General features: G+C 42.2%; 1 long non-coding RNA gene across 1 annotated transcript; it reads left to right on the top strand.

The window, feature by feature from the left end:
* Positions 1 to 1,005: 1,005 nt before the first annotated feature.
* On the top strand, positions 1,006 to 7,616 carry LOC114034753. Its single transcript, XR_003568133.1, has 3 exons — positions 1,006 to 1,192; positions 2,876 to 3,009; positions 6,863 to 7,616. It is a non-coding gene; the product is annotated as an uncharacterized LOC114034753 (long non-coding RNA).
* The last annotated feature ends 5,106 nt before the right edge of the window (positions 7,617 to 12,722 follow it).

Below are 12,722 nucleotides of genomic sequence, written 5' to 3'. Positions count from 1 at the left end.
ATAGAGCACTGGCCCTAGAGCCAGGAGGACCTGAATTCAAATCCAGCCTCAGACACCTGACACTTACTAGCTGTGTGACCCTGGGCAAGTCACTTGACCCCATTGCTTAGCCAAAAAAAAAAAAAAAAGAATCCCTGAATGAGATGATGTCTAAAGTTCCTTCTGGCTGGCCATTTTCTGAGTCTGTGATCAGCTGTAATTTCAAGATTCCCTGGCAGTGTTTGCATTTCCAAGAATTTGGAGTTCCCACCGTGCTATGATGATTAGTGAGTGCTGCTCACTATATCTAGGCTGACTCCAATCTTGCTTCACTTTACTGAAACCATAATCAATGGCAGAACCTGGGTCCTCGGCTTCTAATTCTATTGCTCTTCCCATTCTGCCACACTGCCTCCAAAATAGGGATGGGGAAAGAGAATAAAATGGGAAATCACTAGTGATGGTGACATGGAAAAATGTAAGATATGCAAATAGAGGGAATATTTATCCTACTAGAAATCTCAGGCTACTGATTTGTGTGAGTGTGTTTAAAAATCCCTTTAAAAAAACAAACCAAGTTTTGATCTGAAATGTATAGCTATGGTTTTACCTCTTACAAGAGGTCTCCGGGTATTAGTATTCCCTCCCATTTGAACTTTATATTGCTTTGTATTTATTTGTTTGTTTGCATGTCGAGCCCCCCCAAGTGGGTTCTTTGAAGGCAGGAACTATTTCCCAGTGCTCGGCACAGAGCAGACAGTTATCGAGTTACATTGAATTGAATCACTGAAATGAAATCAAAGCCAGAGCAGTCACCAGTCCATAAAGAATGGCCCCTCTGACCATGGAGAAGGGCCTTACTCTGTGGTTCCAAGCCTTGGAGCCTCTGGCTCTGAATCAGAGGCCTCAAGACAGTTACACTGGCAGAAGACTCTGGGGCTGTCAGATCAGCCTCTCCCGGCCCACATTCACTCCCCAACCCAGTCCTGCCATGGTTTGATCTAAGGTAAACAGCAGAGTGTGAGCCGACGGAGCAAACACAACAAGAGCGTCATTGCCAAGCTATAAACACCTACATGGCTGAGTCTGAGTTGACTGTGGAGTAAAAGGGAGCAAGAAGATGATGGCAACCAGAACAGTCCCTGGCCTGGGAGAAAAGCCCCATTCCTGAGACACTTTGATCCCGTTCACTGGGGGCAATGACCTCTGACTGGTAAGCAACCTCGGGCCACCTGAGCTGGGCTCCCCTCTAGCAGGAAGTTGGAGGGTGCCTCTGGGCTCTGGAGCAAGACCTTCGTGTGGCAGATGGTTTTCCCTGAATGTGGGTCGAGGGATGAACACGTGGGTCATCTCGCATTTGAGCTAGGACCAAAGTTAGTGCAGTTCAGACAGATGAAGGCTCTGGTCTGGTGAGGATGATTCATAGGAAAAGGAAGCGGATGGTATAATTCCTTCCTGACCAGAAAATCATAGGATTTTATAATCAAAAGAAACCTTAGAGATCATATAGCCTAACTTTCTCCCTCTTTCCATTTTTCAGTTGAAGAAAGTGAGACCTTTATGGAAGAAGTGATTTGCCCAGGGTTGCAGATGGCAGTAGGATTTGAACCCAGGTCCTGTTTCTTCCTACTCTACTATAGGATTATAGACTCATAGATTTAGAGTTCATCTAGAATTAGACCTAGAGTTCATCTAGTCCATTCCCCTCTTTTTACAGAGGAGGAAAATGAGGTATAGAGAGGTGAAATGAGGCCCAAGGTTATACAGGGAGTAAGTACCAAAATTGGGATTTGAACCTAGGTGGACAACTTGGTGATGCGGCAGACGGAATGCTGGGCCTAGAGTCAAGAAGACCTGAGTTCAAATGTGACTTCTGACATTTACTAGCTGTGTGACCCTGACAAGTCACTTCATCCTTTTTGCCTCAATTCCTCATCTGTAAAATTAATTGGAGAAGGAAATGGCAAACCACTCCAGTTATCTCTGGAAAACCCCATGGATCCTGTGTTAAATGCAGGGTCATGGAAATTATGTAAAGGTTGCTGGCACCAGTCCAAGCCCAAATGCCTGTTGGGTGCACCTGCCATTCTTTTTTTTTTTTATGGTTAAATAAATAACTTTTATTTGAATTAAGGATATCATAGTGATTGATTTTATGAAGACAGAAATCACACAGGTCTAGAGTTACATTAGTAAATAAAAATATACCCCCCAAAATAGTATTACCCCTAGAAACATTTGAGTCAAAGTCCCTTGGTGCTGTTTCTTCTTTGGGAAACATGAACCTGCCAGCGTGAGGGCAGGTTGGGGTTGCACCTGCCATTCTTGATGAGAGCCCCAGGAAGGACAACTGGGTTTAACAACAACGTCTGCAAATAGCTGGTTAGTGTTTGAATGGGTCTCTCAGGGATTAATTCTAATGTAGTATTAAGTATTAAGGCATGAACAGCTAGGTGGCACAGTGGACAGAGCACTGGGCCTGGAGTCAGGAAGACTTATCCTCCTGAGTTCAAATATGGCCTTAGACACTTACTAGTGACCCTGGGTAAGTCACTTAACTCTGTTTGCCTCAGTTTCTCATCTATAAAATGAGTTGGAGAAGGAAATGGCAAACCACTCCAGTATCTTTGACAAAAAAACCCAAATGAGGTCATGGAGAATTGGACACAACTGAAAAATGACTTAACAACAACAAAAATTAAGGCATGGATCTGAGAAGTGTACTTCTGTTCACCGGCTGGGTCAAGTCTGGTTTTTTCTGGTGAACCAGGGAATGGATAACTTTGCCCCAAGAGGCAGCCACTGTCTACCTTCCAAGAAGAATTTTCCTATATTGCTCCAAACTTAGCACAGCAAAACTTTTCCTAAAGGAGTGCTTTTGTGTCTCTTTCCTAAGCAAATGTGATAGGAATTTATGCACCACCATCAGCAACATCCTGTCTACTTGTGAGGTGGTCTTCGGGGGGCAAGAGATTCTCCTCCTCTGCTTACTTCCTACTTGGAGATGAAAATCAGCTTCACAAGTGCAAGGTGAGAGAACAAAGAAGGATAGACGGAGGTTCAAAGAGACATATCTGGGCTTGATGTTCGGGAGAACTTCCTAACACTGAGCATTGTCTAGAAGTGGTAGATTGCCTCTGAAATGGAGCTCTTTAAACAAAGGCTGGATGACCACATGAAAGGTGCATGGTAGTAGGGATTCCTTGTTCAGAATGAGAGATCAGGAAGGTCCCTTCAACTCTAAAATCCTATGATTTGCTGAGATATTTGAGTTACAGAGTGTAGCTGTGCTCTTAAGTGCAGATGTGGTGTTTTCATCACTGCTTCTGATTTTTTTTTTAAAGGGCTTTGGGAGAAAAAGTCAGGTTAGGGAAAGAACAAGTGTTGTTGTTGCTGTTTTTTTAATGATATTTGAGAAAGAGATTTTCATTTACAAACCACAGCTGAAGATCTTGGGAGAATGGATCTCAGCCAGTATGCTTAACAAGGGCTGTTAACAATCTATTTGCCTAGAATCTTACAAATATAATAAAGGTATTGAATTGAAAAGAAAAAGGGGATGGGTGGAGAATACTGCCTATGTATTTTTTCTAACTAGACACCATAGAGAGAAACTGCAACTTAGGGAGAAGATAAGTAACCTATCTGCCCAGTTATTCACAGGAAGCAAAATTCAAGAAAAAAGCGATCAAACTCATGCCCTGGGATGTCTACATACAAATTCACAAAATATAGATAGCAAGAAAGGTCGACCAGAGCTCTGGTGTAACAGGGCAAAATTGACCTCACAATGTAGAAAGGAATTTGAATCTGGAACTACAGGCCTGGGTTTGAATCCTGGTTCTACCTCTTATTACCCCTCTGACCTTGAGTAAATTATTTAATGTTCCTTGGCTTTAGTTTCTTCACCTGAATGTAAAGTCTCTGTTCTTGTGCGTTAGGTGGTTTTTTGCGACCCTGTAAAATGAGGAAATTGGACTGAATGAGACCTCTAAGGTCCTTTCCTGCTCCATCTCTATGATCTTATTATCCTTATATGGCTCTGAAAGAGTATAACTTACTCAAAATGAATATAATAGGTAAAAAAGGGAGAGGAATGCGAAGTACTACTTCCAAAAAAAACCCCTATACAGTCCTTTAGACTTGTAATACTACCCCAGGTAGGTGGACTCCTGTCCAAGCCAAGAAAGAGAAAAGCACTTCAAGCACTCGTTCTTCTAGTGAGCCACACCTCCTACGGATTTATACAGCCCTCCAAATTTATAGGATGTCCCTAGGTCAGGCTGTAAAGCCTCTCTTTCTCTCCTCTCTGTCTGTCTCTTTCTGTTTGTATCTGTCTGTCTCTCTCCCTCCCTCCCTCTCTCTCTTCTTCCCTCTCTTCTCTCTCTTGCTCCTTCTCCTCTCTCTGTCTGTCTCTGTCTGTCTGTCTGTCTGTCTGTCTCTCTCTCTCTCCCCTCCCCACCCCCCCATAACTCAATATCAATGAAAAGCAAACTGGATTCATCGCTTCACTTACTGTAGGAAGGAAACAAGCATTAATTGAGCTGCTTATTGGGCTCTTAGTGCTAGGAATACAAATGCAAACAAAATGAAGGGCTAGGACCACACATAAAGGGAGCTGAATAGGGGTATGGGATTGAAAAAAAGGAGGGAGGTTTTATGGAAAGATATTCCATGGTAAACAAGCCCTTGGGGTGGTAGAAGTTCTATAGTGAAGAGGCCTCCAGCACTAAAGGAAGAGTAGGATGAGACAAAGGCAGAGGCATGATTTTGAATTCCTGAAGGTCAGGAACAGGGCTGGGAGAGAAATGAAGGCAGGATGGTCTAGTTTCCTTCTTTGGCTCCAACCCTTGATCTTGATAGCCTTCTGCTCTGTCTCACACTTGGTCCAGGAACTCCACCTAGGGTTCTAAGAGTCTTTCTCCAAGGTCGTCATTGATCTCTTAGTTATTAATTCCAAAGATGTTTTCTCAGTCCTCATCCTTCTTGCCCTCTTTGCCACTTTTGACAGTCCAGCCTATTCTCTGATCCCTGGCTTTTCATGACCTTGTTCTCTTCCTAGTTATGCGACCATTCCTATCTGTCTCATTTTCTGATTATGATCCTCTTTCCATCTCCTAGGTCAGTGGTCTGTCTTGCACCCTTTTCTTTTTTCTCTGTGCCCTTTCTCTCTTGGTGACCTCACCAGCTTCTTTGGGTTTGATTATCATCACTGTGCTGATAACTCTCAAAGCTAGGTGTCTAGCCCTCATCTGAGTTTCAGCCCTTCATCACCAGCTGCCTATTAGGCATCTCTATCTGGGTCTCATAAGCATCACAAACCTAACATGTCCTAAGCAGAATGAATTACCTTTTTCCTCAAACCCCTCCTTTTCCTAACCTCTTTATTTCTGTTGAGGATATCACTATCCTTTAAGTCACCCAGGTTTGAAATCTCAGAGTCATCCGAGACCCTCACTTGCTCTCTCTCAGTGTGTGTCTGTGTGTCTGTCTCTCTGTCTCTCTGTCTGTCTTTGTCTCCCTCCCCCCAGCTTACGCCAAAGAAACCATCGATGGGTTTCTCCTGGCAATATCAGTATGTACTTCATGTGTAGGTCTCTACAAAAAAAGGTCAAAGCAAGTACTCAGGCCAACAGGAAGTCGCTGAATACAAGACCGGTGTTATTTCACTCAACAGAAAAAGCAAAACACACAGGATTCCTAGGATTAGAACTGGAAGAGACCTTTGAGGTGATTTAGTCTAACTTTCTCCTCTCACAGATGAGGACACTTAGGCCCGGAAAGGTTAAATGATTTGTCTAAGATCACAATGATAGTAACAGAGCTCAGATTTGAACCCAAGACTACAAGCCCATCATTCTTTCCACAGCATTATGCTGCTGAGTCATGCTGCTCTAGGTAATTATGGCTAACAATTAGAGTCCTTTAAGGTTTGCAAAACACTTTATGTATGTAATTATGCCATTTACTCTTCACTAGAACCTTGTAAAGTAGGTGCTATTATCATGATTCCCATTTTATTAAGGAGGAATCTGAGTCTGAGAGACGATGCTCAGGGACTTACTTGCCCAGGGTTAAAGTTAATAAGCCTAAGAGATGACATTCTAAGCCAAGTTCTTCAGGCTCCTAATTGAGTGCTTTTTGTCTTATACTTTAATACTTCTTCAGTGGAGTGAAGACAACTTTTCATTCCGCCTTCTAGCGAGCCCTGCCTCTCTCAGGACCCTATCCAGACTTTTATTTTTGTAGGACTCATTCTACTGTATCTATTTCCACTAGAATTCACTGAAGAGTCAGCCCCTCTTCCCCAAACCTGCTGAATCCAAGTAACTTAAAATACTAATAAAGGGCAAGGTCTGAGTTTGCACTTTCACATCATGAGCTCACCTTTTGTGGCTCCTCAGGTCTGGCTCCTCCCTGCTTCCAGAATTGGTATAGGAACTCAGCACTGTCTAGTAATTCCTCCTTTGCTGTGGCACTGCCTCCTGCCATTGCCAGTTCACGATCATAGGATTTGTCTTCTCTTGGACCAGAAAAGCAAGTATTGGGTGCTTGTGGCCAAAGATAAGGGCTTTATTCTGGAATTGATTCTATGTCTTTAACAAGATATGAAATTTCCTTGACAAGGTTAACTCCCTCATAAAGTATGTAATTCTTCGCGTGTCCTGGGTGTTTATTATTTTATTGGCACCATATTGATATTAACTAACTGATTCACCGTCAGTTCATATACCCGTGGTACACTCTTGGGGTTTACCTTAGATCTGGGTTCAAATACTTCTTCTAAACTTACTAGCTGTGGGAAGGATGCTAGAGAGAAAGGATAGGGGCTACACATAGATATAAACTTAATTCCCTGCAGATCATCTTCATTTCTCTCCAGGAAACCATGTGGCCCTTGAGGGAGCCATCTACGTTGGGAAACTGGCCAAAGATGAAAGGACCAAGAAGAGAAAATTCTGGATCATTCCTCAACAAGCATTTATTGATTTCTTTTCTGCTACAGTAGTGTGTAAACTACTTAGGATGAGCAATAATGTTGATATGCTTTCATTCTGTGACAGCGATAGTCATGCATGTATGCTTCAACTGACACTAGGTTGACTCCAAACATTTAACTTTGACAAGATGAAACCAAATTAAGCTGATTTTCCCTACCTCTAGTTAGTTCTCTTATTGGTTCAGTGCTAAATTTTATGCCATACACATATTTCATTGCCCTTTTAATTCTGTGGTTTTTAAGCATATATTTTTCACTAAGGAAATATGCAAAAGTTGTAACTCTTAATGAGCACACTTAATAAATATTAGAAGTATTGCAGTGGCTATTGATATGGGGAAGTCAGACATTTAAAGGATCATTAAAGATTAAAATGATACAAGATTAATCATACCAAAGTGCAAAGGAAAATACATGAAAACAAAAGTACCAATGGTGATTAAAAAAAATTATGTCGTTGATGTATTCAAACATACATTAATATCTTGCTAAATTCTTTTTATCTCCACCCCACACCCACACATACAAGAGCTCAAACACATTAACAAGTATTGATTGCCTCTTTTTCTGACCCAATCATGTTGGATACTTCTTTAACTGTTTAAACCTGAATGGTTGGTACAGAGTCTAACCAGAAGAAAACCATAGCTTCATTTTCTCAACATTAAGGTTATATTAACACAGAATTCTTCACCCATTAGGCATTTAATAAATGTTGGTTGAACTGAATTGAACTAAATCCATACTTTTAAATTCCTTACCATTATAAATTAGCTCTGTATTTAGGCTTAGTCAAGCGCCACCTTGTGGATTCTTGGTAAAAACAAACGGTGAGTTGTTTCTTCTATGGTTGCTCTTTGCAGAGAGAGGAGTTCTTACATGATAATTGAAAGGTCAATAAAAAATGGACCTGTGATTTATTTGTGGTGGGGACTGATTCCACTTACCCAGACTATAACCTGTTTATAATTTGTGCTTTTAGAAAGTTGCCTGAGGTTCACAGAGGTTGAGCGGTTTGTCCGTTGATCATTGGTTATCTAACATAACACCAGTCATTTCATAGATGAATAATCTGGGGCTCAGAAAAGGGAACTTATTTGCCCACTGTCACGTTGGTGGAAGGCAGAGGGGCCCAAATTTGAACCCAGATACTCTGACTTAGTACTCTTTCCCTGGCACCATACTTGGGATTTATTTGATACGCCCATCCCCTACCTTCACTCTTGAAGGTCTTCTGGACTCCCAAGTCTAGATTTCTGTCCACTGTGCCTCCCATTTGAAAGATAGGGTAACCAAAACTGAATTTGGAATTAAGAGGGGACCCAGTCATAATGGGACACATCACTATAAAGCAACTGACTTTTGCAACTAAAATGTTGGCCAAACTGGTCAGATACCAGCTAAGTGGCAACCCTACTAGGTCATCTGTGAGAAATCTATCCTCATAAGTTTATTTTGCTCTCCCCACAAAATTTAGGCAGTCTTAGAGGTTATCTAGTTCAACCTCATTTTAAAGATGAGAAAACTGAGCCCCAGAGAGGTAAAGTTGACACAAATCCTTTGATCTGCATTGAATCTGAATCCTTGGATCCTTGAATCCTTGGATTTAGTCAAAAGGTCAAACTTAAGGATGTAGAGGGCCTTAAGGTGGCCGGTTCCCCACCTGTGATCTAGACAAAAGAATCTGTCTCCACCCAAGTTTGAGTTGAACCCCATGGGCTTTCCTAGTTTAGATTAAATTCCTTGCATATTTGGGTGGGAGCTGACCCAGATGAGAAGGGTCAAAGCAATCTCATTATCAAGATTGTCCTTCTGAAGAAAAAAACTGAAAATTTAAAATCAGGACTTTGGAAGAAGGAGGCTGGGGGAAGCTCTGAATCTCCAAGATATTGGTTATTAATAATCATTTTTCACAAGTGCAAACTCCTTGAATGAAAGTGCTGTTTCTTTTTTGTTTCAGTAAACATTTATTAAGTACTTAAGTGTCAGGCACTATGCTAAGTGCTGAGGTATAAAAAGAGGCAATAGTCCCTGCCCTCAAGAAGCTTATAATCTAACAGAAGAGACACACAAACAAATACATATGAAACAAAATCTATACAGGACAAACAGGAAGTAATTGGCAAAAAGGAATGCACTGGAATTAAGAGGGGCTAGAGAAGGCTTCCTGTAGAAGGTGGGATTTTGTGGTTGTGATTGTGATTTGTCCTTCATTCTTGAAGAAGACCTTGACATCAGCCTCACTTTCTTCTCCAGAGCCATCTGGATCCAGTGGCCAGATACAGATCAGGACAACTGAAGACCATCCAGGAGGCGATGAGAGATCTTGGCCTTTTTAAGGCTAAGGTCTTTCCAAGTTCTCATTTTGACTGAGGCAAAGCCCATTCAGTAATTTAGGCTGTTTCAGAAGTGAGCCAAGAGATGACCTCTTTAAGAAAAAAAAAAATCAAACTGGGAGGGGAAGACCCTCAGGGTTTCTAGTCAAAAGAGAAACAATTACTATTTACATTCACTCAGGGTCCAAACAATAACCATTAAGTGGTGCTAGGGATGGGGTCAGTTGTTGGCCAATCAAGGACAGCCAGAGTGAATTTGGGTTTAAGGCATGGTCTTTAAGAAAGAAATCTAGCCAGTAAACCTCAAGATATCTAGGTAGGATTCAGCCTTCAAAAGTTACTTTCCTTTGAGCAGAACACCCTCAGGTAAGTGGAAGGGAGGGAGAAGGAGAGAAGGGGAGGGAGAGGGAGAGGGAAGTTGGCCAACAGAAACTGGCCTGTTGGGTCCCAAGTGTGGCAGCTCGGACTACTCACAGGTTGTGGTTTGTCCTTCGTTCTCGAAGAGGACCTTGACATCATGAAGATGAGGCCATAACTTGCAAGTGAATTGGTTTTATGTGAGGGAGGGCTGTGCAAAGTCACCAGCCTCACTTTCTCCTCCAGAACCATCTAGGTCCCTTGGGCAGACATAGAGCAAGACACCTGGAGACCACCAAGGATATAATGGGACACATTGGCCTTTTTAAGCTAAGGTCTTTCTGAGTTCTCACTTTGACTGAGGCAAAGCCCATTCAGTAATTTAGACTGTTTCATAAGTGAGCCAAGAAAGTGGCCAGAAGCCCTGAGGGTCTTTCCCTCCCAGTTTGATTTTTTTTTTGGGTGGGGTTTTAATTGGTACTTAAAGGAAGCCAGGGAGGTCAGTAACCCGAAGGTGGGAGAATAATATAAGAACGGGGACAGCCAGAGAGAATGCTTGGAACTGAGAGATTGGAGTGTCTTGTGAGACTACCAAGAGGATGGTGTCACTGGATCATGTTGGGCATTAAAGTGTAAAAAGACTGGAAAAGTAGGAGGGGCTAGGTTATAAAGGACTTTGAATGCAGCATTTTGTATTTGCTCCTGGAGATGATAGGAAACCACTAGAGTTTATTGTAAATAGGGGAAATGGCATGATCAGACCATGTGCTAACACATGATAGGTGCTTTATAAATTCATGCTGACTTTCTCAAGCCAATCCCCTATCCTGTACGTATGAAATTTATTTTTTGAACAAATATGGGTGAAACCTGTTTATTTCTCTCCCTTTGTTTCCTGTCATCCAATATTAGCTATTCCTTCTAGCTTCCTGTGAACTGCACATTTTATAAGGATGTAGTCCATGCCTTTATCCAAGCCTCTAAGCAAAGGGGCAATCTCACATCCCTGGGGCACTCCATCAGAGCCTAACGTGAACTTATTAATGGAGACTGATCTTTGGTTTCTACCATTCCATTTGTTTTAAATCTACTTGTGGACTAATGATCCCTAGATGATTATTAGTTTAAATGTACTGGCGGTTCCATATCAGCATTTATTGGAATTCAATAAACTGCTTCCTCCTCAGATAGGATAAACTTCACCTTCTTCAGGAAGATTGTCATATCTAGGACATAGCTCCAAAGAGTCAGTATTCATTGTTCCTTTCCTTCTAAGATATATATTTAATAGTTATTTTATTTTTTCCCAATTATATGTAAAGACAATTTTTAGTATCAATTTTTGCAAGATTTTGAGTTCCAAATTTTTCTGTCCTGTCCACTCTTTCTAAAATAAGCAATTTGATATAGGTTATCCACGTGCACTCATCTAAAACATATCCATATTAGTCACAATTGTGAAAGAAGAAATAGACCAAAAGGAAAAAATCATGAAAATAAAGTAAGTGAAAAAGATATGTTTTGATTTGCATTCAGAATTCATCAGTTCTTTCTCTGGAGGTGGATTGCATTTTCCATCATGAATCCTTTGTAATTGTCTTGGATCATTAAGTTGTTAAGAAGAGCTAAGTCATTTATAGTTGATCATCACACAATGTTGCTGTTACTGTGTACAATGTTTTCCTTCTGCTCATTTCACTTTGCATCAGTTTGTACAAGTCTTCATATTTTTCTAAAATCTCCCTGCTCTATCTATTTCTTTCTTTATTTCTTCTTTTTTTTTTTTTTTTGGCTGGGCAATGGGGTTAAGTGCCCAGGGTCACACAGCTAGTTAAGTGTCAAATGTCTGAGGCTGGATTTGAACTCAGGTCGTCCTGATTCCAAGGCCAGAGCTCTATCCACTGCATCACCTAGCTTCTCCTAGATATTCTTTTTTTTTTTTTGACTAGGCAATGGAGTTAAGTGACTTGCCCAGGGTCACACAGCTAGTGTCCAGTGCCAGAGACCTGATTTGAACTCAGGTCCTCCTGACTCCAAGGCGGGTACTCTATCCACTGTGCCACCTAGCTGCCCCGTTTCTTGCTTATCTTTTCCAGCCTTTTCCCTTACTTTTAAATTTGAACTCTGTTTTTGAGGTGGAAGAGGCACTATCTCAGGCTTCTTGTGCCAGGGGTTGCAGGCCCTGGCTGTTTACCTGGCACTTTACTGGTGTGGCCCTGAGACCATGGTGGACCCTCAGGTCTGGTGCCTGAGGGTACGGGGTGTGAGGTGGCTGGTGCTGTTGGAGGCCGTAGGGGGTCTGGCAACTTCTGGTGCCGAGTCAGGGTCCCTGTAGTGGTGCTGCATATGTGCTGAGGTCTGTGGAGAGTCGTCACTGCATTGGCTTCTGTTTGCCTTGGGTTGCCATTGCAAGTGGCAGGACCCAGCACTGGCATCTGATGGCTATGGTCCATGGTGGGGGGGGGGTCCCTGCATTGGCATCTTCCTGCTTTCTAGGGGCTACACTGAAGTGCTTAGCAGGTCCCAGAATTGGTGCCTGGCTATGCTGGGTTAGGTGGGTGGTTCAGGCCCAGGCACCTGTGAATCTAACTGTCTGCCTCGGGCTATGCTGAAGCACAGTGTGGTTCTGGAGCTGGTGTCTGCCCCTTCCCCTAGCTATGCTGAGGTACAAGGTAGGGAGTGGAGGGTGGGTCCTAGTGTTGTCCTTTGCTTGCTTTGCCACACTGGGGTTTGGGACCTCCCACTAGTTTCCTGAGGCAGGGCTTGCTGGGACACTTTCTATCTTACACCAGAGTGAGACAGACCTTGCTTGCTGACCTTTGACGTTTCTTGTTTTACCCCATCATTTTGCTCGTTCTGCTGTTCCAGGATTCATTTTGGGGCACTATTTAATTCTTGTTTGGAGGTGAGTATGGGAGAGTTAAGGCAATTTCCACCATCTTAGTACTTGGACAAGAAAAGATTTTTAAAATCGGAGGTGAGCAAAATATTTTTTTTTTTAGAATATTTGACTAGCAAATAATCCAAATAAGAGAAACACAAGGAAGTAA

The sequence above is a fragment of the Vombatus ursinus genome, unplaced genomic scaffold, assembly GCF_900497805.2.
Source record: "Vombatus ursinus unplaced genomic scaffold, bare-nosed wombat genome assembly UNPS02009062.1, whole genome shotgun sequence".
In the NCBI taxonomy this organism is placed as follows: domain Eukaryota; kingdom Metazoa; phylum Chordata; class Mammalia; order Diprotodontia; family Vombatidae; genus Vombatus; species Vombatus ursinus.
This window is presented reverse-complemented; position numbering and strand designations above follow the sequence as displayed.